This window comes from Pan troglodytes, chromosome 5 (assembly GCF_028858775.2).
Source record: "Pan troglodytes isolate AG18354 chromosome 5, NHGRI_mPanTro3-v2.0_pri, whole genome shotgun sequence".
NCBI classification, from domain to species: domain Eukaryota; kingdom Metazoa; phylum Chordata; class Mammalia; order Primates; family Hominidae; genus Pan; species Pan troglodytes.
This window is the reverse complement of record NC_072403.2, coordinates 157,624,474-157,651,808: the sequence shown is the minus strand read 5'-3', so window position 1 is coordinate 157,651,808 and position 27,335 is coordinate 157,624,474. Positions and strand designations below refer to the sequence as shown.

Sequence of the window (27,335 nt, the reverse complement as noted above, 5' to 3'; positions counted from 1 at the left end):
CCTCAAAACAACTAGGAAAAAGAAGTGAATATAGAACAAATTTGTAGAGACCTACAAAGAGACTTAGACTCCTACACGATAATACAGGAGGCTTTAACACCCCACTGTCAATATTAGATCAACGAGACAGAATATTAACAAGGATATTCAGGACTTGAACTTAGCCCTGGATCAAGTGGACCTAATAGACATCTACGGAACTCTCTACCCCAAATAAATAGAATATACATTCTTCTCAGTGCCACATGGCACTTATTCTAAAATCGACCACATGATTGGAAGTAAACACTCCTCAGGAAATGCAAAAGAACTGAAATCATTACAAACGGTCTCTCAATCCACCGTGCAATCAAATTAGAACTCAGGATTAAGAAACTTACTTAAAATCACACAAGTACATGAAAACTGAACAACCTACTCCTGAATGACTCGTGGGTAAGTAATAAAATTAAGGCAGAAATCAAGAAGTTCTTTGAAACCAATGAGAACAAAGAGACAACATACCAGAATCTCTGGGATGCAGCTAAAGGAGTGTTAAGAGGGAAATTTATATCACTAAATGCCCACATCGGAAAGCTAGAGAGATCTCAAATCAACACCTTAACATCACAATTAAAACAGCTAGAGAAGCAAGAGCAAACAAATCCAAAAGCTAGCAGAAGAAAAGAAATAACTAAGATCAGAGCAGAACAGAAGGAAATAGAGACCGAAAATCCCTTTAAAAAAAAAATTAATCCAGGAGCTGGTTTTTTGAAAAAATTAACAAAATAGATACACCACTAGCTAGACTAATAAAGAAGAAAAGACAGAATAATCAAATAGACACAATAAAAAAGATAAAGGGGATGTCACCACTGACCCCTCAGAAATACAAACTACGATCAGAGAATACTATAAACACCTTAATGCAAATAAACTAGAAAACCTAGAAGAAATGGATAAATTCCTGGACATATACACCCTCCCAAGACTAAACCAGGAACAAGTCAAATCCCTGAATAGATCAATAACAAATTCTGAAATTAAGGCAGTAATTAATAGCCTACCAACTATGAAAAACCCAGGACCAGACAGATTCACAGCCAAATTCTACTAGAGGTACAAAGAAGAGCTGGTACCATCCCTTCTGAAACTATTCCAAACAGTTGAAAAGGAGGGACTCCACCCTAACTCAGTTTATGAGGCCAGCATCATCATATACCAAAACCTGGCAGATACACACACAAAAAAGACAACTTCAGGGCAATATCTCTAATGGACATCAATGTGAAAATCCTCAATAAAATACCGGCAAACTGAATCAGGCAGCACACCAAAAAGCTTATCCACCACGATCAAGTCAGCTTCATCCCTGGGATGCAGGCGGTTCAACATATGCAAATTAATTAAATGTAATCCATCACAAGTACAGAACCAATGACAAAAACCACGATTATCCCAATAGATTCAGGAAAGGCCTTTGATAAATCCAACATCCCTTCATGTTAAAAACTCTCAGTAAGCTAGGTATTCATAGAACATGTCTCAAAATAGTAAGACCTATTTATGACAAACCCGCAGCCAATATCAGATGGAATGGGCAAAAGCTGGAAGCATTCCCTTTGAACACTGGTACAAGACAAGGATGCCCTGTCTCACCACTCCTATTCAACATAGTATCGGAGGTACTGGCCAGGGCAATCGCAATAGAAAGAAATAAAGCATTTTCAAATAGGAAGAGAGAAAGTCAAATTGCCTCTGTTTGCAGATGACATGATGATATATTTAGAAAACCCTAGCATCTCTCCAAAACTCCTTAAGCTGATAAGCAACTACAGCAGTGTCAGGATACAAAATCAAGGTGCAAAAATCACAAGCATTCCTATACACCAACAATACACAAGCAGAGAGCCAAAATCACGAATGAATTCCCATTCATAATTTCTACAAAGAGAATAAAATAGCTAGGAATACAGTTAACATGGGATGTGAAGGACCTCTTCAGGGAGAACTACAAACCACTGCTCAAGAAAATAAGAGAGGACACAAACAAATGGGAAAACATTCCAGCCTCATGAATAGCAAGAATCAGTATCATGAAAATGGACATACTGCCCAAAGTAATTTATAGATTCAATGCTATTCCCATCAAACTAACATTGACATTCTTCACAGAATTAGAAAAAGCTACTTTAAATTTCATGTGGAACCAAAAAAGAGCCCATATAGCCAAGACAATCCTAAACAAAAATAACAAAGCTGGAGGCATCACGCTACTGGACTTCAAACTATACTACAAGGCTATAGTAACAAAAGCAACATGGTACTGGTACCAAAACAGACATACAGACCAATGGAACAGAATAGACACCTCAGAAATAACACCATACCACACATGTACAACCATCTAATCCTCAACAAATCTGACAAAAACAAGCAATGGAGAAAGGCTCCCCTATTTAATAAAGGGTGCTGGGAAAACTGGCTAGCCATATGCAGAAAACTGAAACTGGACCCCTTCCTTATACCTTATACAAAAATTAACCCAAGATGAATTAAATAATTAAATGTAAAACCCCAAACCATAAAAACCCTAGGAGAAAACCTAGGCAATACCATTCAGGACATAGGCATGGGCAAAGACTTCATGATGAAAACACCAAAAGAAATTGCAACAAAAGCCAAAATTGACAAATTGGATCTAATTAAACTAAAGAGCTTCTGCACAGCAAAAGAAACAACATCAGAGTGAACAGGCAACCCACAGAATGGGAGGAAATTTTTGCAATCTACCCATCTGACTAAGGTCTAATATCCAGAATCTACGAGGAACTTAAACAAATTTACAAGAAAAAAATGAACAACCCCATCAAAAAGTGGGCAAAGGATATCAACAGATATGTCTCAAAAATAAAAACATTTATGAGGCCAACAATCATATGAAAAAAAAAGCTCATCACAGATCATTACAGCAATGGCAATCGAAGCCACAATAAGATACCATCTCACACCAGTCAGAATGGCAATTATTAAAAAGTCAAGAAACAATAGATGCTAGTGAGGCTGTGGAGAGATAAGAATGCTTTTACACTGTTGGTGGGAATGTAAACTAGTTCAACCATTGTGGAAGACAATGTGGTGATTCCTCAAGATCTAGAACCAGAAATACCATTTGACCCAGCAATCCCATTACTGGGTATATACGCAAAGGAATATAAATCATTCTACTATAAAGACACAGGCACACGTATGTTTATTGCAGCACTATTTACAATAGCAAAGACATGGAATCAATCCAAATCCCCATCAATGATAGACTGGATAAAGAAAATGTAGTACATATACACCATGGAACACTATGCAGTCATAAAAAGGAATGAGATCATGTCCTTTGCAGGGACATGAATGAAGCTGGATGCCATCATCCTCAGCAAACTAACAGAGGAATAGAAAACCAGACATTGCATGTTCCCACTCATAAGTGGGAGTTGAACAATGAGAACACATGGACACAGGGAGGGGAACAACACACTGGGGCCGGTTGGGGGATAGGGAGCAAGGGGAGGGAGAGCATTAGGACAAACAGCTAATGGATGCGGTGCTTAAAACCTAGATGGAGGGTTGATAGCTGCAGCAAACCACCATGACACATGTATACCTAGGTAACAAACCTACAAGTTCTGCACTTGTATCCTAGAACTTAAAGTAAAATTTAAAAAATTTTTAAAAAGAAAGGTACAGAACTCCAGATTAATATACAACAGTCAATTGTATTTTTATATATAAAAATTGGGAAGTTAAGATTCCATTTACAATAGCACAAATAAAAAATGTGAAGGAATACATTTAATGAAAGATGTGTAAGTCTTCCAAGTTGAAAACTATATAACATAGCAGAAAAATTAAAGAAAACCTAAATAACTTATCACTAATGTAATTTATCACTACATTTTGAAAATGATAAAGAAAATACTTGAAGCAGAAGGAAAATAATATAAAATGAAAATTTGGACCTGCACTAAAGAATGAAGAGCAGCAGAAATGGTAAATGTGTGAGTAAATATTAATTTTTTTTATTTTAAAAAGGTATTTAAAGATAACACGCTGCTTAAAATAAAATAATGTCTTGTAAGGTATGCATACAAAGAAATTTATATATGTAAAAGTAAAATGTATGACAAAAACACAAAGCTTGTATAGAGAATCTAAGCATACTTTTTATAAGATTCTTACAGTATTGTTAGTGATATAATATTACTTGAATGTAGATTGTGTTAAATTCAATGCCAGACAGAATTCTAAGGTGGCCTTGGTAAAATTCTTGGCCTGGGGAATACACAAACCTTTTGTCAGTTACTCAGATAAACACTGATCTAGATACTCTTGTGAAGTATAAATGTAATTAGGATCCCAAACCAAAATCAACTGACCTTAAGATAGGGTGATTATCCAGGTGCACCTGAACTAACCACACAAGACTTTTAAATGCACAGATTTCTCTGGCTGGTTACCAAAGAGGAAATTATGGAGACGTATTCTGGTAGGCCAGAAAGAAAGCAAACATCCATGTTATGAACTGACGGCCTCCAAATGTTGAGAGAGGTCCCTGGCTGACAGCTAACAGGAGAACTGGGACCTCCACCCTATGATAAGAAAGTGAATCCTGCCAGTGACCTTAGAAGAGGGCCCACAGCTCTAGATTAGTACTAGAGCCCCGACTGACATCTTCATTTCAGCCTGGTGAAATCCTGGGCCAAGAATTCAGCCACATTATGCCTGGACTTTTATATTCCTGAAAATATGAGATAATAGACTTGATTGTTCTAAGTCACCAAGGTTGTGGTCATTTGTTATGCAATAATAGAAAACGAATGCAATTTTAAAACTTTAGCAACCCCCTCACCCCACAAAATAGAAAAGAAAAAATAGGTATAGCCAACAACATATAAAATGGAATCATAAATTATACCAAATTCAAAAGGAGGCATAAACATAAGAAAGAATAGATAGGGAAATAATAAATAGCATGATGGTAGATTTGGATATAAGTTCAACCATTCTAATAATTACAGTAAAATTCAGTGGCCAAAACATCCCAGTAAAAAAGCAAGGTATTCAGATTAGATAAAAAAGCAAAAACAAACTACATACTGCCTGAAAGAAGCCCACTTTAAATATGAAGATATAAGTTGGTCAAAAGTAAAAGTGTGTAAAACATATATTATGTTACAACTAATAAAAACAAAGCTGAAGTAGTTATATAAATATAAAATAGATTTCAAAGCAAAAAATATTACCAGTGATAATGAGTGATAACAGGGTCAAGTCACCAAAATTTGTGAAGCTAATGACAGTTTCAAAACACATGAAGCAAAACAGAATTTGAAAGAGAAATGCAAAAATCTGGAATTACAGTAAGAGATTTCAACACCACTCAATAATTGACAGGACAATGAGACAGAAAATCAATAAGTGTGTAGAAGACTTGAGCAACACCATCAACCAACTTGACCCAAATGTCACTTATACACAACAACAGGAGAATAGGCATTTTTTTTACATACACACAGAACATTGACCAAAACAGACACTATTCTGTGCCTTAAAAACAAGTCTTAATGAGCTTAAAAGTATTCAAATCAGAGTATGTTTTCTGGCCAGAATTAGGAATCAATAACAGAAAGAAGTCTGGAAAATACAAAAAATATGGTAAGCTAAATATCATACTTATACATAACCTGTTGTCAAAGAAGAAATCAAAATAAAAATCAGAAAGTATATTAAGGTCAGGCGCGGTGGCTCACACCTGTAATCCCAGCACTTTGGGAGGCCAAGGCTGGCGGATCACGAGGTCAGGAGATCGAGAGCATCCTGGCTAACACGGTGAAACCCCATCTCTACTAAAATACAAAAAATTAGCCGGGCGTGGTGGCGGGTGCTGGTAGTCCCAGCTACTCGGGAGGCTGAGGCAGGAGAATGGCGTGATCCTGGGAGGCAGAGCTTGCAGTGAGCCGAGTTCGCACCACTGCACTCCAGCCTGGGCAACAGAACGAGAATCCGTCTCAAAAAAAAAAAAAAAAAAAAAAGAGAATACATTAAAATCAACAAAATTGAAAACACAACATGTGAAAATGTAAAGATAAGGCTGTGCTTTAAAAAATTATAGCACTAAATTCCTATATGAGAAAATAAAAGAAATGTCGGAAATTAATGACCTAAGTGTTTGTCGTTTTATTTTTTTAGAGACATGGTCTTGCTGTGTTGCCCAGGCTGGTCTCAAACTCCTAGGCTCAAGTGATCTGCCTGCCTCGACCTCCCAAAATGCTGGGATTATTGGCATGAGCCACTGCACCTGGCCATAAATACCTCAGCTTTGAATTTCAGAAATGTGTGAAAGAAAAAATAAATACAAAGTAAGCAGAAGAATGGAATGATAATGATAAGATTAGAAAACAATAAAATAAAAAAAGAAAAATAGTGAAAATTAATGAAATTAAAAGCTGACTTCGGAAAAAAAATAAATAAAATGGACAAACCTCTAGCCAGACTGATCTGGAAAAAAGAGATAACACAAATTACCAATATCAAGAATGAGAGAAGGGAATCTCCCGGCAGATGCTAAACATTAAAGGGAAAATTAGGGGATGATATGAACAACTTCATGCCAACAAAATTGACAATTTAGATAAAATGGAAAAAGTATTTGAAACATAAACTACCAAAGCTTACTTAGAAGAAATAGCTATCCTGAATAGCCCTATGTATTTTACAGAAATTAAATTTATAGTTAACAAACAAACAAACAAGAAAAGCAATTCCCCACATAGAAAATTTCAGGCCCAGGTGGCTTCATTGGGGAATTCTACCAAACCTTTAAGGAAGAGATGATGCCAGTTCTGTCCAAACTCTTCCAGAAAAATGGAAAAGTAGAAAACAATTCCCAACTCATTTTATGAAGCAACATTAAAGTCAAGAAAGAGCACCACAAGAACAGAAAACTACAGATCGGTACCCTTCATGAATACAGATGCAAAAATTCTCAGCAAAATTTTGGCAAATCAAATCTAACAATATATTAAAAGTAGATTACACTATGGCTCTGGGGGCTTTATCCCAGGAATGCAAGCTTAGTTTAATTTTTGAAAATCAATACATGTAATTCACCATATTAACAGGCAAAAGAGGAAAGCCATATGACAATTTCATCAGGATGAGAGAAAATAATTTATAAGAATGGTGAAAATATAAATATTAGTACCAATGAAGTGCAATTTTCCTTGTCCTCTAGAAATTTTTTATTGTCGTTTTTGTTTTTGAGACAAAGTCTCACTCTGTCACCCAGGCTGGAGTGCAGTGGTGCAATTTCAGCTCACCACAATCTCTGCCTTCTGGGTTCAAGTGATTCCCTTGCCTCGGCCTCCTGAATAGCTGGGACTACAGGTGCATGCCACCATGCCCAGCTAATTTTTATATTTTTAGTAGAGACGGGGTTTTTCCACGTTGGCCAGGCTGATCCTGAACTCCTGACTTCAAGTGATCCGCCTGCCTTGATCCCCCAAAGTGCTGGGATTAGCAGGCGTGAGCCACTGCGCCCAGCCACCTCTAGAAATTTTGGTCCTATTTATGCTCCTGTCTTAACTTTCTTGACTTCATGACTTCATATTTTTCTAATTTTCCTATTTTAATTTCTGGTTATTTTGCTGATTTCCTTTTCCTGACCCTTCTTTTCCCACTTATGGCTATCCATGTCTAAACTTATTATTTTGTACTCTTTTCCAGTATTGATGCTGTTTAATAGGAATACATCTCAATCTATAGTTCTATGTGTATATATATATCAAAATACCTATTGGATATTTACACATAAATGTTATTATTTCAGACTGCAATGAATAGCCAACATCTTAATAATCTTTTCCTTAAAAGTAACTGTATACTTACTACATAACCCAACAACTCTTCTCCTTGGTATTTCCTCAACAGAAATAAAAATGTGTCCACAGCAAGACTATACAAATGTATAGCAGCTTTGTTCTTGATAGCTCCAAACCAAAAACAACTCAAATGTATACCAGTAAGTAAATGAATAAACAAATTATGCTATAACCATACAATAAAATACTACTCAGCAATACAATATAATGGACTACTATACACAAACAATATCTCCGAATATTAAGCTGAGAAAAAGAATCCAGATGGAAAGACTACACACTCCTTATTTCATTTATATGAAACTCTAGAACAAGAAGAAACTTGTGGTGATAGAAGATCACTATTTTTTTCTGGGGCCAGGAGTGAGTAGATGTGGGATGACTATGAAGCCTCTCTCTCAGCTTCTGGTGATTTTCTGCCAGTCTTTGGTTTTCCTTGGCTGTGGCTGTATCATCCTTATCTTTGCTTTCATATTCACATGGTATTCTTCCTATGTGCATCTCTGTGTCCAAATTTCCAAAATTTCCCTTTTTATGGGGATACCAGTTATATTGGATTAGGAGTCCACCTACTCCAGCATGACTTGATCTTAAAATTAGATCTCTTTCCAAATAAGGTCACATTCTGGTACTGGGGGTTAGAACTTCAATATTTGACTTCTTGGGGGACACACATTAACCCATAATATGTAATTGGAACTCGTGACCAAGAATTAGCAACTAATCTAGACACATTAGTAAGACACTTGCTTGTACATGAGTAAGAAATAAAAGTCCACAAAAATTAGCAGTTATCCTAGTGAAAATTCTAGGAATCCAGTTGTCTGGGACATGTCAAGATACCCCATTCAAGGCAAAGAAGTTGCTATATCTACCCTCTCTTAATGCTAAGGAAAATTCACAACACCGAACAGGCCTCTTTGGATTTTGGAGGCAATATATATCTCTTTTGAGTATGTTATTCCAACCCAGTTACTGTAAGATCTCAAAAACTATCAATTTTGATTGGAGCCCAGAACAAGAGAAGGCTCTGCAGCAGTACAGGCTGCTGTACAAGCTACTGTGCCAGTTGGGCCATATGATCCAGCAGATCTGAAGTTGCTTAAAGTGTTAGTAGTAGATAGGGATACTATATGGAGCCTTTGGCAGAGGGTAAACACAGTGCTCAGCTTCACAGTTCATCTCCTTCTTTCCAATCCTTATCTCTGTCTTTTTCTTGCCTTTATCTATTTAATAAGTCCTCCAGTTCAATATGGAATAAAAATGGCAAGACAAACATCCTTACCTTTCTCCTCATCTTAAAGTAAAAGTCTTTATCACTTAATCATCAAATTTGATGTTAGCAGTAGGTTTTACACACTCCCTGTATAGCAAATTGAGGAATTTAACTTCTATTCCTAATTGCTGAGAGATTTTGTTTTTATCACAAACGGATGCTGAATCTTATCAAATGGCTTTTCTGCAATCAAAAAATATTATGATTACATAATATTTCTACTTTTCTTTTGTTGCAGTGAATTACATTGATTGATCTCCAAATGTAACCCTGAATTTCTGAGATAAAGTCCACCTCATTATTTTGTATTGCCATTGTTATGTACTGCATGATTTGATTTGCTAATAATTTATGAAGGACTTTTTCAAAGTTTATGAAATATATTGGTCCATAATTTTCTTATTCAATTTTTTTCAGGTTTTAGTACTGAGATTATGCTGCCCTCATAAAAAGAATTGAAAAGCAGTGTTTCTTCCTTCTATATTTTCAAAAAGAGTTTTTGTAGGTTGGTATTATTTATTTCTAATCTGTTTGATAGAATTTACCAGAGAGACTAATTGGGCTTAGAGTTTTATGTGAAGGGTTTGTAAAATTGGGAATCAATTTCTTTTGTAGATATAAAAAGATGTTTAGAATTCTACGTTTTGAATCAGGTCCAGTATTTCATGTATTTCAATAAATCCATCAATTTTATCAAAGATGTTAACTTTATTAAATTTATATTTGTGCTAGGATAGCTGGCTACCCTTATGCAGAAGAATGAAACTGGGCCCCTACCTTTCACAGTATAAAAAAATTAACTTGAGGTGGCTGGCAAGATGGCCAAATAGGAACAGCTCCAGTCTGCAGCTCCCAGTGAGATCAATGCAGAAGGTGGGTGATTTCTGCATTTCCAACTGAGGTACACAGCTCATTTCATTGGGACTGGTTAAATAGTGGGTGTAGCCCATAGAGGGCAGGCCGAAGCAGGGTGGGGTGTCTCCTCACCCAGGAATCACAAGGGGTTGGGGAACTCCCTCCCCTAGCCCTAGACTCACAATCATGTGGAAGGCAAAGGAGGAGAAAGTCACGTCTTATGTGGCAGTAGGCAAGAGAGCATGTGCAGGGAAACTACCCTTTATAAAACCATTAGATCTTGTGAGACATATTCACTATACTGAGAACAGCATGGGAAAGACCCACCCCCATGATTCAATTACCTCCCACTGGGTCCCTCCCACAACATGTGGGAATTATGGGAGGTACAATTCAAGATGAGATTTGGGTGGGGACACAGCAAACCATGTCATTCAGCCCCAGCCCCTCTCATATCTCATGTCCTCACATTTCAAAACCAATCATGCCTTCCCAACAGTCCCCCAAAGTCTTAACTCATTTCAGCATGAAGTCAAAAGTCCACAGTCCAAAGTCTCATCTGAGAAAAGGCAAGTCCCTTCCCCCTATGAGCCTGTAAAATCACAAGCAAGTTAGTTACTTCCCAAAAACAATGGGGGTACAGGCATTGGGTAAATACACCCATTCCAAATGAGAGAAACTGGCCAAAATGAAGGGCTATAGGCCCCATACAAGCCCACAATCAAATAGGGCAGTCATTAAACATTAAAGTTCCAAAATGATCTCCTTTGACTCCATGTCTCATATCTAGGTCATGCTGATACAAGAGGTGGGCTCCCACAGCCTTGGGCAGCTCTGCCCCTGTGGCCTTGCAGGGTACAGCCCTTCTCTTGGTTGCTTTCATGGGCTGGCATTGAGTGTGTGCGGCTTTTCCAGGTGCATGGTGCAAGTTATCAGTGGATCTACCATTCTGGGGTCTGGAGGATGGTGGCCTTCTTCTCACAGCTCCATTAGGTGGTGCCCCAGTGAGCACTCTGTTGGGAATCTGACCCCACATTTCTCTTTTACGCTGCCCTAGCAGAGGTTCTCCATGAGAGACCTGCTCCTGCAGCAAACTCCTGCCTGGGCATCCAGGTGTTTCCATATATCCTCTGAAATCTAGGCGGAGGTTCTCCAACCTCAATTCCTGATTTTGTACACCTGCAGGCCCAACACCACATGTAAGCTGTGAATGCTTGGGGCTTGCACCCTCTGAAGCAATGGCCTGAGTTGTACATTGGCCTCTTTTAATCCCAGTGGGAGCTGAAGCAGCTGGGACACAGGGCACCATGTTCCAAGGCTTCATAGAGTACTGGGGCCTTGGGCCAGGCCCATGAAACCAATTTTTCCTCCTAAGTCTCCAGGCCTGTTATGGGAGGGGCTGCCATGAAAGTCTCTGACATGGCCTGGAGACATTTTTTCCCATTGTCTTGGTGATTTACATTTGACTCCTTGTTACTTATGCAAACTTCAGCAGACTTAAATTTCTCCCCAGGAAATGTTTGTTTCTTTTTTACTGCATCACCAGGCTGCACATTTTTCAAACTTTTCTGCTCTGCTTTCTCTTGATGGCTTTGGTGCTTAGAAATTTCTTCTGCCAGATACCCTAAATAATCTCTCTCAAGTTCAAAGTTCCACAGATCTCTAGGGCATGGGCAAGATGCTGCCAGTCTCTTTGCACAGCAAGAGTGACCTTTGTTCCAGTTACCAAGAAGTTCCTCATCTCCATCTGAGACCACCTGAGCCTGGATTTCATTTTTCATATCCCTATCAGAATTTTGGTCAAATCCATTCAACAAATCTCTAGGAAGTTCCAAACTTTCCCACATCTTCCTGTCTTCTGAACCCTCCAAGTCTCTAGGAAGTTGCAAACTTTCCCACATTTCCTATCTTCTTCTGAGCTCTCCAAACTGTTCCAACCTCGCCTGTTACCCAGTTCCAAAGTCACTTCCACATTTTTAAGTATCTTTACAGCAGCACCCCACTCTACCAGTACCAATTTACTGTATTAGTTCTCATGCTGTTAATAAAGACATATCTGAGACTGGGTAATTTATAAAGAAAAAGAGGTTTAATGGAATCACTGTTCCACATGGCTGGGAAGGCCTCACAATAATGGGGGAAGGCAAAGGAGGAGAAAGGCACACCTTACATGGTGGCAGGCAAGACAGCATATGTGGGGGAACTACCCTTTATAAAACCATCAGATCTTGTGAGACTTATTCACTATCAAGAGAGCAGCACAGGAAAGTTCTGCCCCTGTGATTCAATTACCTCCCACTGGGTCCCTCCCACAATATGTGGGAATTATAGGAGCTACAGTTCAAGATGAGATTTTGGTGGGGACACAGCCAAACTATATCAATTCATATATGAAATGCTACTTGACAATAAAAAATGAATGAAGTACTGATACATGCCTCAACTTGGATAAACCTTAAAAACATCGGGCTATGTGAAAGAAGCCAGACACAAAAAAGGCCATATATTGTGTTATTCCACTTATGTAAAATGTCCAGAATAGGCAAATCTGTAGAGAAAATTGATTAGTAATTGATAAGGGCTGAAGTATAAGGGTATGTGGAGTGATTGCTTATGGGTATGGGGTTTCTTCTTGGGGTGGTAAAATACTGTGTGAGTGTATAAAAACTGGTGAATTGTATACGTTTTAAAAGATGAATGTTATAGTATAACTTATATCTCAATTTAAAATATCCAGTATGTAAAGTTTACAGATTTTAATGTCATTAACCTAAACAGGGTTTTGGAATTTTCACCTGTGCTTTGTTTTGCCTGCTCTTAATTTGATCAATACTGTGTGTTATGAACAGAAGTGCTTAGAGCATTAATCTCATTTGTGTACTTCAAAGAAGATCCACCACTGATAATTTATTCATTTATATTTGCTTTCTTCTGAATTAAACATTTATTCATCTTTAAAATTTAAAAATGAAACAAAATTGATTACAACATTACAACTCATAAGCACTCTCAGTCATTCACAATCCTGCAACAGTAAAAGGAGCAGCAGTGATAGTCCACCATTAATGAGTGTGGCACAGAAAATAGACTTCTGGTTATTTATTAATCTATTCTTGTTGACTTTAACATCCATTCCTTTATCTCCCACTCCACTAAACATTTCTGGAAAGCCAAATGAGTGGAAATGATGTTTGTAAAGGGATGAACTTGAAATAGTGGACTGATGTCAAACTTTGAATCTTTGACACTATTAGCAAATTAATTATAAGAAACACTGGAGCTGAGATCTTGAAGACAGTGCAGCCTCAGGTTACTGAAATATTTACTTCCTAAAATATCCTCCTAAAAATAGTGTTTCATATTGCATTATTGTATTGACATCATCACTCTCTACCATTATGCAGCTCTGCTACTTTTTAAATTTGCGTTTCCTTGGAGTTACAGACACCACTTTTGGGAAGTATACTGTGTGCTGTAGGTACTCTGGGGATTAAAGAGTATGCAGAAACTTTTAGCTCATTGTTTCCACTGAGTACTGTCAAAGTGCTCATAACACAGGCTGCCAAAAGAGTATTTTCTAGACAAAACAGTAAAGGGGATGCAGAGCTACTGAGCCACTCTCTATTCCCTGCCTGAAGCATCTCCACCCTTTCATTCTAAGCAGGTACCCTTGCTTCTAATATCACAAAAAGCAGGATATAGATGAATTGTTACCGCCTAGATGCTGAGACCAGACTACCTCCATTGTTGCAACATGAAGTGATTGCACTATAAGGTAAGCAATGCAAGTACTGTGTTAACTGTCATTATTTGTCTTTTAAAGATGATACAACTAAGTTAGCACCGCAGAAGGATGCGACCCTTTCAGTGGAGGCTTCACCCTTCAGTGGAGCCTTCAAGAGTAGGCAGCACCCTTTCCTTGCCCAGGCACTGCCAAGATATTATTCAGCTTTCCTCTGGCTTTCACTGTTGCTATAAGAAATCAATAGTTTCCTTTGTAGGTTAACTGCTTTTTTTTCCCCCTCTGACTGCTTTTAAGTTAACCTTTTTGTCACTGGTGCTCTTCATTTTCTTTTCTTTTCTTTTTTTTTTGAGACAGAGTCTCATTCTGTCACCCAGGCTGGAATGCAATGGCATGATCTCGGCTCACTGCAACCTTCGCCTCTTGGGTTCAAGTGATTCTCCTATCTCAGCCTCCCAAGTAGCTGGGCTTACAGGTGCTCACCACCACGCCTGGCTAATTTTTGTGTTTTTAGTAGAGACTGGGTTTCACCATTGTGGCCAGGCTCGTCTCGAACTCCTAACCTCAAGTGATCTGCCCACCTTGGCCTCCCAAAGTGCCAGGATTACAGGCCTGTACCATAGCATCTGGCCTTCAGTTTCATTAGATAGATCTTGGTATCGATTTCTTATGCACTGCATTTGAATTCATCATAATTCTAGAATCTGAAGGGTTACATCTCTCAGCAAGATTTTCTCATTTAAAAAAACTTTATTTTATTTTAAGTTCTCAGATACATGCGCAGGATGTGCTGGTCTGTTACACAGGCAAATGCATGCCATGGTGGTTTACTGCAACTATCAACCCATCACCTAGGTATTAAGCCCCGCATGCATTAGCTATTTATCCTGATGCTCTCCCTCCGCCTTCGCCCGTGACAGGTCCTGGTGTGTGTTGTTCCTCTCCCTGTGTCCATGTGTTCTCATTGCTCTCAACGAGGTTTTCTATAAATGGTATCCAAGAAATGTGAACAGTAACTAGAAGGGGATGTGAGGAAGAGGAAGGTTTATTTTGTTTAAGATTTGAGAAATAATAGCTACATGTTATTAATGGATCTGATCTAGTAAAGAAAAATTGGTGATGCAGTGGGGAAAGAGTTACTGTAGTGAAGTCCTTGATTAGCTAAGAGAGAATGAGATTGTGTTGGGATGGAGGAATTAGCCTTAGAAAGGAGGACCAACAGTTACTGTAAGAGAGAGAAGACAGGGTGTATGAGTACAAGTATGTTTTGTTGGGCAGACTGGGTAGAGGTGAGAGTTTGTAGATTGTTTGTTTTTAAATTATTTCTGTGTTTTCAATAAAGATTTTGTCAAGTTGGCTCCTTCATATGTTTCTATGCAGATTGATATGGAAGATCAATTTGTGTCAGAAATTTGCAGTAAGCTTGGAAAAAAAATGCTGCTTATCTAGAGCAGTGATTCTCAATAGGGGTGACATTATCCCCAGGGGACATCTAATATGTCTGGAGATATTTTGGTTGGCCCACCTGCTGGAGGACTACTGGCATCTAGTGGGCAGAGGCCACAAATGCTGCCAAGCACCTGCACAGGCAAGCCCCACAAAACAGAAAACTGTGTGGCCCAAAATGTCAGTTGTGTTGAGGTTGAGAAACTCTGATCTAGAGCAGTGGTGGGCAAACATTTTTTTAGAAAGGAAGGTAGAAAACACTTTAGGATTGGAAGCCATTTGGTTTCTATTGTATCTACTTAACCCTGCCATTGCAGTGTGAAAACTGCCATAGACAAAATACTAGTGGTCCTGGCTGTATCCCAATAAGCTTTATTTATAAAAACAGGCCGGTGGCCCATGGGCAGAGTTTGATAACCTCTGATCTAGAGGACTCTTTTGCTTTTTCTGCAACCATCTAAGAAATAGAGGCAGAGTTTGGACTAATCATAGATGGTAGCCATCATTAAAACTTCTTCATTCTTGGTGAATATCAATGCTTTGATATGTTGGCTGCGCCCCTATTCGGTGCTTAGTGAATACTTTAAAATCTAGACTTAAATAAGTCAGTAAGTCACTAGTTTTTAATTTCAAAATTAAATTTTCTTCTCTCATTTCCCTGCCCCGCCACCCCCTGAGAGGGTCTAATAGCCACTCTTCTTAGTCATATGCTTAGGACTGCTATTATCCAAAAGATGATAAGCATTGGCAAGGGTGTGGAGAAAAAGGAACTCTAGTACTCAGTTGGTGGGGATGCAGATTGGTATAGCCATTATGGAAAAGAGTATGGAGATTCCTAAAGAAATGAAAAACGGGACTCCCATACAATCCAGCAATCCCTCTTCTAGGTATATATCCAAAGGAGCTGAAATTAGCACTTCATAAAGATAACTGCACTCCCAAGTTCAGTGCAGCATTATTCCCAATGCCAAGATATGGAAACAACCTAGTATCCATCAACAGGCAACTGTATAAAGAAAATGTGATACATATGCTGTTAAATATTATTCAGCCTTAAAAATTTGCCATTTGCTACAATGTGGATGGACCTTGCGGACATTATGCTAAGTAAGCCAGATACAGAAAGAAAATAGTGCATGATCTCACTTATAGTGGAATCCAAAATAAAACAGTCAAATACAGCCATGCATCACTTAACAATGGGGATATATTCTAAGAAATGCATTGTTAGGTGATTTCATTGTTGTGTGAACAGCATAGAATATACCTACATAAACCGAGATGGTAAAGCCTACTACAGACTACACACCTACACGGCACAACCTATTGCTCCTAGGCTACCAACCTGTACAGCATGCTACTGTACTAATAATGTAGGCAATTGTAATATAATGATAAGTATTTGTGTATCTAAACATAGAAAAGGTACAGTAAAAATATGGCATAATAGGTTTTTTAAAATGGCATACCTCTATAGGGCACTTCCCATGAATGGGGCTTGCAGGACTCGGGGTTGCTCTGGGTGAGTCTGTGAGTGAGTGGTGAGTGAATGTGAAAGTCTAACACATTATTGTACACTATTGTAGACTTTATCAAACTGTACACCTAGGCTACACCAAATTTATTAATTTTTCTTTCTAAAATAATAAGCTAAATTTACGGTATCTTGTTAACTATATACATTTTTAATTAAAAACTTTTTGACTCTTTTGTAATAACATCTTAAAACACAAACACATTATACAGCTCCACAAACAAATTTTTCCTTGTATTCTTACTCTGTAAGCTTTTCTATTTTTTAAATGTTGCTTTTTTTTCTATTTAAACTTTTTTGTTAAAAATGAAGACACAGACCCACCCATTAGCCTAGGCCTACACAGGGTCAGGATCATGAATATCACGGTCTTCCACCTCCACATCTTGTCCCACTGGAAGGCCTTTAGGGACAATAATACTTGTGGAGCCGTCGTCTCCTGTGATGCCAATGTCTTCTTCTGGAACACCTCCTGAAAGACCTGGCTGAGGCTGTTTTACAGTTAACTTTTTTTGAATACATAGGAGTACATTTTAAACTAGCAATAAAAATATATAATGCAGTAAACACATAACCAGTAACACTCATTTGTTATCATTATTAAGTATTATGTGTGGTACATCATTGAATGTACTATGCTTTCACATGACTGGCAGCACAGTAAGTTTGTTTACACCAGCATCACCACAAACACTTAAGTAATGTATTGTGACTGCTACAACATCACTAGACTATGGAAATTTTCCAGCTCCATTATTATCTTATGGGACCACTGTTGTATAAGCAGTCCATTGTCGACTAAAACATCATTATTGATGCTCGACTGTAAACAGAGATAGAGAACAGTGGGGTGCGGGAGAAGGAAGAAATAGGGAGAAATAGGTCAAAGGATACAAAGTAGCAGATATGTAGAGTGAGCACGTCTAGACATCTAGAGACGCGCAACATGAGAATTATAGCTAATAAAATTGTATTATATTAGAGATTTTGTTAAATAAGTAAATTTAACAAAAAAGGATATAAAAATAACTACATGAGGTGATCGATATGTTAATCTACTTCACTATAGTAACTATTTTATTATTCCTTTAGTTCCCATAACATAATGTTGTAAACCTCAAATATACAAAATAAAATTTATTTGTTAAAAAGCTGGCCCCCACATCTCTATTGACATCATTTTGAATTGTTGTTTTGGTAACCTAGTATCCTCCAGACTTGGCAGTATATTTTCTATCTAGATTAATTTAATGTTATTTGAACTGTAGCATTTTTTATGATGCAGCAAACAAAATTGGAGCCTCAGAATATTTTATAAAAAAATAGAAGACCTTTGTAGTTAAATGATCTTGAGTTCCAGTATCAGCTCAGCCATTTATTAACTTGGAACTGAGAAGTAATTTATTTAACCATTCGAGCTTCATTATCTTAAATAGCAAATTTCTAATTTACAAAATTGTTAAGGGGATTTTATTAGATAATGTAACCAAAGTTTGAAACTCAGTGACAACCACAAGGTAGCTTTTCAGTAATTAGTGGCTTTTAGCAATAGTATTATTATTAACAAACTACTTGAGAAAATCCAAATATTTCTGAGGCAATTAGACTTTTCCCCAAACATTTTGCATTTTAATCCAGACATTTCAGTTTTTTAAACAGTGAGATGCCTGATAGACTGTTCTGTAAAAACAAATACTAATCCTGTGGTATTTCTTTGTGCCTAAAATAGTTTTTGCATATTTCTGCTTGTAGAAATGTCACACTTTCAATTTTCCAAGTACAAATTGTCAGACAAGTCCTATGTAAAAGAGAACTGTTTTCTGAATCAGTAAATACAAGAGAAGCTGGGAAAATCTTCCCTATTTCACTTTCTTTCTCATAGTTACTTAGCAACCAGCTAGTACCTTTGAAAAATCTCCTTTGAATACTAAATACTATTGAGATTTGTGTTTATTACTAAGTTGAGGATTAAATACACAGTCACCATTTCCCTAAAGGACACAATTGAAACCTAGGTAAAATTACCTCATTGCCACGAAGAGACCAATATTTGGCCCTTCCTGTTTATGTGCTGTTACTTATGCATAATATAGTCATAAGAAAGTCCCTGAGACTGGGATTACAAATAGGAGTGTGTAATGCAGCCGACCACTCTTCTTTAATATTTAATATAAGTCAGTCCTCCATAGGCATTCCTTACTTGATTTGAGAACACACACAGTTAGTGTTATATGAATAAGGAGACAGTGCATTTTGGTTTGCCTGGGATGATCTAGTTTACCTCTGTGGTAAATCAGTTAAAACTGTTCATTATTTTAGCACTTCTTTCTATTCCCCAAACTGACCTGTTGTGGATAACAAATTGCATGGTGACCCTAGATTTGAAAATTTGGAGGCACTCTGAAAGAAAGCAATTGAAATATGGTTAGAGGCATTGGGAATAGCCCCTATGAAGAAATGACAAAAGGAATTGGCTTTATTTGTTTAAAAAAAGAGAAAACTTAGGGAGATTATGCTCTTCAAGAAGCAAATATGGAAAGGTACGCTCTAAGAAGAATCAAAAGCTTCTGCCTCTTTCCTTCCCAGGGCTGAACAGCATTACAATTCACACACTGGAGGTATGCTGTGTAGAAATTAGAGGTTAGGAAGCTACTGTACACACTAAATTGCACTCCCAGTATAGGTTATTTTTTCCTGTTTTGAATATTCTTTAAGAAACAGATAGTATATGGACATACTCTATGGCTTACCAATTCTACTCCTAGGTATAAACCCTAGAGAAACTTGTGCAAATATACATAAGGATGTACCAACCAGGATTTTATTAGCTTCACTGTTTGTAATAATCCCATACTGAAAATAACTCATGTATCCGCTAACAATAAAATTTAAAAAGTATGAGGTCTTCAGATAGTGGAATATGCTATACATAAGCAAAAATAATTGAAACATAGCTACATGCTACAATATGTAGATATTTGAAAAACATCATATTGAGCAAAAGACATAAGTTACAAAAGAATACATGAAGTATGATTTCCATTTATACAAAACTCAAAAAATAGGCGAAACTAATTATTTAGCGTTGGTAGCTCCAGACAAAACCATAAATAAAGGATTCAAGTTCAAGCATTAAGTTGAAACATATGAAACTTCAGATCTTCAACCATTTTTAACTTACAAAAATGGGCAAATTTGGTCTAATTAAGTAGCTTATTTGGGAGGGACAAAACATAGCTTAAGAGTGGCCAGGCACGGTGGCTCACGCCTGTAATCCCAGCACTTTGGGAGGCTGAGGCGGGCAGATCATGAGGTCAAGAGATTGAGACCATCCTGGCCAACATGGTGAAACCCCATCTCTACTAAAAATGCAAAAATTAGCTGGGCTTGGTGGTGCATGCCAGTAGTCCCAGTTACTCGGGAGACTGAGGCAGGAGAATCGCTTGAACCTGGGAGGTGGAGGTTGCAGTGAGCCGAGATCACACCACTGTATTCCAGCCTGGTGACAGAGCAAGACTCTGTCTTTTTTTTTAAAAAAAAAAAAAAGAAAAAAAAAAAGCTTAAGGGTGAGGAAATAGACAAGGAAGGGAAGCAGTGCATTTTCAAACCACTTAACCACTGTGAATGTCTGCAACTTAATCCCATTATGGTAACACTAGAGAGCCAGTGAAAAACATGCACCAGGATTAACTTATTTTAGGGGTAATGAAGTTGAGATATTTATACACTATTTCTTGTCAATTTTCGTTAGAGCCCTGCTTCAGGGTTTTCAGACTCTGCACAGCATCCCTGTCTATCTTGAACATCTCTAGTGTAATAGGATTGGCTGGAGTGTATGTTCCCAAAGGCATTGTTATTTATACCACAGACTGAAACTGCTATGGAGCCTTTCTTGTTCTGGGCCCAACCCCAAGTGGCAATCTGCCAAATGATGCAATAAATGCCTGAGGTAATATTCTCAAATGTGGTATATGTTCTCCACAACCCAAAGAGATCTACTAAATAACTATGAAATTCCTCTTTCTTAATTGTAAGAATTGCAACATGCAGTAACTTGTCCTTTACTTCCTTTACTGCATTCCACAGACCACTAAATCTCTGAATCCTCCATTAGTGTTGCAGGCCCTTGAATCTTTGAAGGGATTATATCCAGTCCTCTGAGGTGCATTTGCCTTACAAGGGCATTTGGAGTATTGCAACTTCATGATCCTCAGTTCCAATGATTGCATCAAATACTGTGGCTGGAGGCGATGTTCTGAGAAATGTCTAGAGGATTGAGGTTCCTTTGGACTATATTGTGCTTGAGATCAGGAGAGCTACCAGAGTCCCAGAAAGACTGTGATGTAGTCTACTCTCATCCATCATGATCCATATGGTTTTCGCAAGCGCCAGATTGGTGAATTAGAGGGAGATATGATGTTCCTGTATCCTTTACACTTTTGAGAGAGATATTAATCTCTGCCATTCCATCCAGGATTGGTTGTTTCTAATTTACTGTCTTGCCTGAAGTGAAGGCAGTTTCAAGGATTTCTACTGTTTTCTACTACCTTTTATGTTATGATGATTTTACTCCATGAGTCAAGGAGCCAATCTAAGTTGAGTATTCTTGGGGCCCTCTCCAGAGACAGGGTCAGCTGGTAGCTTCTCTGGTCCTATATTCTGAATACATTACAGCATGTTCATTCCTTTGTCTTTTTATCCCTTTCTAAATACTCCTATTAGGCAATTTCAACATCTTGCCTCATTCACTATATGCTGTGTTTTTTCCCCAAATCCCAAGGATCCATTCCAATAGTGCATTAGGACTGGCTCCACAAGTCCTTGCTGAGATGCTATATCTTGAGTTACAGGAGAGTGCCCTTCACAATGAGTTCACCCTTATCCAGTTTATATTCTACTCCCTCAATTTCAGGTATATCCTCTCAGTTGCTGCTTATGCATATTAGCCAGGCCATGCAGAATGTTTGGTACATAGTTCGTTTCCTCTCATGGAAGAGCAGTTCATCGCCAGTAAGGCTGTGTTGAGGCATAACCCTAGTAACTGCTGTACAAGCCGTTAGTGGAAGTAAGGACAGATTTTAAAAGTCATGGATGTGCTCCTTTCTTCTGTGTAGAATGACTGGGGTAAATGGCCATATATCCCTTAAGTGGGAAGGAATGGGGAAAGCACTATTTAAGTACTTGGCTGTAGCATTACAAAATTCTTCCTTAAGGGGAAGGGGATCTAGCATTCTCTTCAATTGAAGGGCTCTAGTTTTCAGAATAGATTCTGGTTTGGAAATTGAGTAAGAAAACAATTTTCTATTATGGTGACTAATGACTGTCTTCTGCTCTGCTCTTGTTCTTATAGGTTGTACACGTCATGCAACATCTTTGTTGGATGCCTACCCATCTTGCCTCTAAAAACACCATGGCTATTAGATATCACCACAGATATCTGTGAGAAAGAGTTCCTCGGTTATTATTCTGTCTTTGTTATCTATATATTGGATCTTCCTTAAGTGAGACTTCTGCATGATCTCCAAGCAAGGAGAGGCTATCTAGCATGGGGGAGTGGAGGTCTTACATAGCACAGAGGGGTCAGGATAATCTAAAGGTTCAAGATTTTCAAGCACAGAAGACCAGATGTTTCTGTTTCAGGTCTCTGGGTCCCATTTCTTCTTTATGACGACTCTGTATTTGGCATAGGAGAATTGCTGGGGCTGTGAATTTAGCATTATTTGAAATTTAAATACTTCCACAATTAGACCTTGCATCTGATTTTCAGCAGCCTTCCCTCTGGCTATGGCAAAGAGGGTAGGGTCTCTTTCATGCTACAGCTACTACGTAAGTATGGGAACCCAATCTTCCACAAATGAGAGTCTATAGATTTGATACTATACTACTAGGAATGGGATTCTTGTTGCTCTATGCCCAGGGAGTTATTCAATTTCTGAATCCCATCCTGAAGATTTGCTCCATAGAGCAATGTATGATATCAATTATTTTAGTTTGAATTATCCCAGAAGCAGATTTTGAAATCAGGATTTAAGTGCATATGGTTTATTTGTGGGATGAAGGCAACCCTAGTAGGAAGGCGAGGAAGATAACCAACTACCACTGTGGACAACTGGAGCTTAACCCCACTAGATAAACTCAGAGAGCCAGTGTGAAGCACTCCTCAGTTGTCCCAGCAGAGGAGACGATGGAGCCAGAGTACATTTATACCAATTCCCATCCGTCATTGTTGAAGGGTGCTCTATGGGTATTTTTCAGCACTTCTGGTCCAGTTGCACAACAAAGTGTGCTTTAACAGCAAGTGAAAGCTCCTGGGCAAAGACCTTAGGCATTGAGAGCTGTGTGCATTGAAGTGCTAAAAGCAAGGGCTATGGGTGGGATGCTGACAGCCTCAGCCAAACAAAATCGTATTATAAATGTATATGTGAGAAATAAAACTATAAAGAGAATAAAGAAATGATTATCAAAAAATGGATGTTTTAAATGTTTTAAAATAGATATGAATTATTTAACTTGCTCTAATTATGGTTTGGATTTTCACAAGTAGTTTCTATCTGGCATCTCAAACTATTGAAGCACTGGTTGTATTTTAATGATTAATAAGATATATTGCCAAATTCCAATTTACTGAAGAACAACTTAGTTAAGAAATAAATCAATCTGACTTAAGCCCTTGTGTTATAAACGTAGGCTTCACTGCTTATTTTTATGGCCATGCTTCTGTTTAATTTAGCACATTTATTCCTGAATTCTGAAGATATCAGTCTTATAATCCATATTATTGACAGGTCTTTCCCTCCATTGCCACTATAATCTTTACTATGAAGAGAAAAATTAATGAGCTGTATTTGCCAAGGTTTACCTCTGTGGACGAACTCTCCTCTCTCTTAATGCAAATATAATATTCTAGATACATGTTATATTCTCAGAACCAACCAAACTATTAATAATGTTTGATGATAATGATGATGATAATCAATACTTGCCTAGTGTTTTTATTTGCCAGACACTGCTCTATGCACTTTCCCATATATCATTTAATGTCCATATAAATCTGGTAAAGTAGGTTCATTTTTGTTCACATATTTTAAGTGAAGAGACTGAGATCTGGAGAGTTTAAGTAACTCTACCAAGATTACTTAGCCAGGGATAATAAAACAATAGAAAGAGGTTGAATCAGCTTATCCCAAGAAAGGGACGATATAGATTAATGTAACCAAAGCACAGAAAGGTCAGGGGAAGCATTGACCTCAGGAAAAAAAAATGATTCACATCCTTGAATACTGAGATGATTCTGTCTCTTGTATTTGCTTCTTTCAATATGTTAGCTCCATTTTTTCAGCCAAGTTGTCCCCATGAGGCTGGAAAGTTGGCTGCAAGTAGCACTCAGTTTTGGTTGTAGTCTGATATTTTAAACACTTTTCTTCTCCAGTTGAGGGAGGAATCTTACCGTGCCAGCTTAGGTCATGTGCCCATTCCATTAATCAGGGGTCAAAAAACTAAAGCTTGCACCTATTTTTGTAATAAAGCTTTATTGTAACACAACCATGCTCAATCCCTTACATTTTGTATATGGTTGCATTCGTAGTGAAAAGGCTGAGTTGGGTAGTTGCAACAGCAGTCATATAGCCTGCAACACCTAAAATACTTACTATCTGGCTCTTTACAGAAAAAGTTTGCTGACCCCTATCTCAGGTCAACAACTATGGCAACTTGGTCACAGCTCTTCATATTGTTCCCACTTCATTTGAGTCAAGTGCATGGTTGTTGATACATGGGTTGACATTTTGCCCTCCAAAATGTCTTTAAAAAGAGTACAATGTGATTCAGCCTTCAATCTGAAAACTTTTTGGGTTTTTAGAGGCAATGAATCAGCAAAGTGTAAAATTTATATTATTGGAGCAAATATTTATCATTGGAGAAAAGACTATCGTTCCACATTTTCTTACAAGCAGTATCCAAGTGATTTATTGGACCTGAGAAAGACTGCCACAAGTAGATGAAGCAGAATTGTTTTGTGACTAAGATATTTGAAATACATTTCATAAGGTTATAATTACCATTGAGAGTGATTACTCTTATAAACCTGGGCATAGTAAATTGAAACTTCTTCAAAATATTCATTGTTTTAGATGCCATTAGGAATATTTGTGATACATGGGAGGAGGTCAAAATATCAACATTAACAGAATTTTGGAACAACGTGGTTACAACCCTCACAGGTGATTTAAAGAGCTCAAGACTTCAGTGGAGGAAATTACTGAAGATGTGGTGAAAATAACAAGAGAACTGGATTCAGAAGTGGGGCCTGAAAACATGACTGAACTGTTGTAATCTCATGATAAAACTTGAACAAATGTAGAGTTGGTTCTCTGGATGAGCAAAGAAAGTGGTTTTTTGAGATGGAGTCTACTCCTGGTGAGGATGCTATAAACATTGTTGAAATGACAACAAATGATTTAAAATATCATATAAACATCTTTAATAAAATAGTCGCAGAATTTGAGAAGATTGACTACAAGTTTGAAGGGAGTGGTATTGTGGGGAAAATGCTATCAAACAGCATTGCATGTACAGAGAAATCTTTCATGAAAAGTCCAGCAATGTGGCAAATTTCATTGCCGCCTTGTTTTAAGAAATTGCCACAGCCATCCCAGCCTTTGATAACTATCAGCCTTATTTGTTAGCAGATCAACATCAAGGCAAGAAACTCCACTGGGAAAAAGACTATAACTGGCTAAGGGCTCAGATGATTGTTACCAATTTTTAGCAATAAACCATTTTTAAATGAAGGCATGTACTTTTTTTAGACACAAAGCTATTGCCTGCTAAAGAGACTAAAATGTAGTATAAATATGACTTTTATATGCACCAGGGAACCAAAAAATTTGCATGACCTGCTTTGTTGTGATAGTCACTTTATTGTGCTGCTTTGGAACCAAATCCACAATATCTCCAAGGTATACTGGTACACTTAATCTGGATCATAATTTAGCCATGACCATGACCCCCTTTTTTAGTGCTTCCTTGTACATAGCTCATTATCCATTTGTAAATTTTTTTTTCTTTTAAAATAATTTTAAACTTGGAAAAAAGTTGAAAGAATTGCTCAAAAAACTTCTGAATGCTCTTTTCCCAGATCCTCTAACCAGCAATGTTTTGTGCATTTGCTATACAATTATCTTCTCTCTTTTAATATTTTTCTCTTTATGTGATTATATGTATGTATTGGATAAATTTATATTAAATATATATGTGCCCATAATATAATACTACATACATATTATGAATATACCTTATAAATATATGCTATATATAATATATCCTAATATGACAAATACATATCATATATGCATATCATATATACATAAATTTTATGAATTTTAGGAAACTATTTGAGAATATTTCACCAAAAATTTTTAATGCATATGTATTAGGGTTTTCTAGAGGGACAGTAATAACAGGATATATATATATATGAAAGGGAGTTTATTAAGGAGTATTGACTCACACAATCACAAGGTAAAGTCCCACAATAGGCTGTCAGCAAGCTGAGGAGCAAAGAAGCCAGTCTGAGCTCCAGAACCTCAAAAGTAGTGAAGTCGACAGTGTAGCCTTCAGTCTGTGGCCAAAGGCCTGCGAGCCCCTGGCAAATGACTGGTGTAAGTCTAAGAGTCCAGAAGCTAAAGAAGTTAGAGTCCGATGTTTGAGGGCAGAAAGCATCCAGCATGGGAGAAAGATGAAGGCCGGAAGACTCAGCCAGTTCAGTCCTTCCATGTTCCTCTGCCTGCTTTTATCCTAGCCGCCCTGGCAGCTGATTAGATGGTGCCCACCCAGATTGAGGGTAGGTCTGCCTCTCCCAGTCCACTGACTCAAATGTTAATGTCTTTTGGCAACACCCTCACAGACACACCCAGGAACAATACTTTGCATCCTTCAATCCAATGAAGTTGACATTCAATATTAACCATCACAGTGCATTTCCTAATAGAAAAGGGCATACTCTTACATGACTTTTGTACAATCTTCAAAATTAGGAAACTTAACATCAATACAATACTATTATCTAACCTGTAGTTCTTTTACATTTTTACTGGGAGGCCCAATATGGCATTTTTTTTTTTTTCTGGCTCAGGATCCAATTTGGAATCATAAATCTTATTTAGTTGTCATGTCTTTTTTTGTCTTCATCAAGATGAGTCCCTCAGCCTTGGTTTGTCTCTTGTGGTATTGCCATTTCTAAAAAGCATAGATTTATTCATTATATCTCTCAATTTGGGTTTGACTGATGCTTTCTCATGAAAACATCAGAATATCCATGTTGGGAAGAAATACATAGAGTTCTCCTTACTTTATATTATATGATACTGAAATCTTTTCCCAGAATATAGAGGGTATCTGTAGAGTAGCCAGTGTTCTTGTAGGAAGTGTGGAGCTAGCATTCTGCCAATCAAGGATAATCTCACTGGATATGTCGGATGAGCCAATTGCATGCTTATTCTGCAGGAATCTGACTGAGAGACATTCAAGACAAAGTTATGCATAGCAAGAGCAATAGAAGGCAAAAGAGAA

At 37.6% G+C, this 27,335-nt stretch overlaps 1 long non-coding RNA gene across 1 annotated transcript; it reads left to right on the top strand.

Moving 5' to 3' along the window:
- Positions 1–9,846: 9,846 nt before the first annotated feature.
- On the top strand, positions 9,847–25,978 carry LOC104007013 (uncharacterized). Its single transcript, XR_681078.5, has 3 exons — positions 9,847–10,062; positions 13,709–13,819; positions 22,117–25,978. It is a non-coding gene; the product is annotated as an uncharacterized LOC104007013 (long non-coding RNA).
- Positions 25,979–27,335: the final 1,357 nt, after the last annotated feature.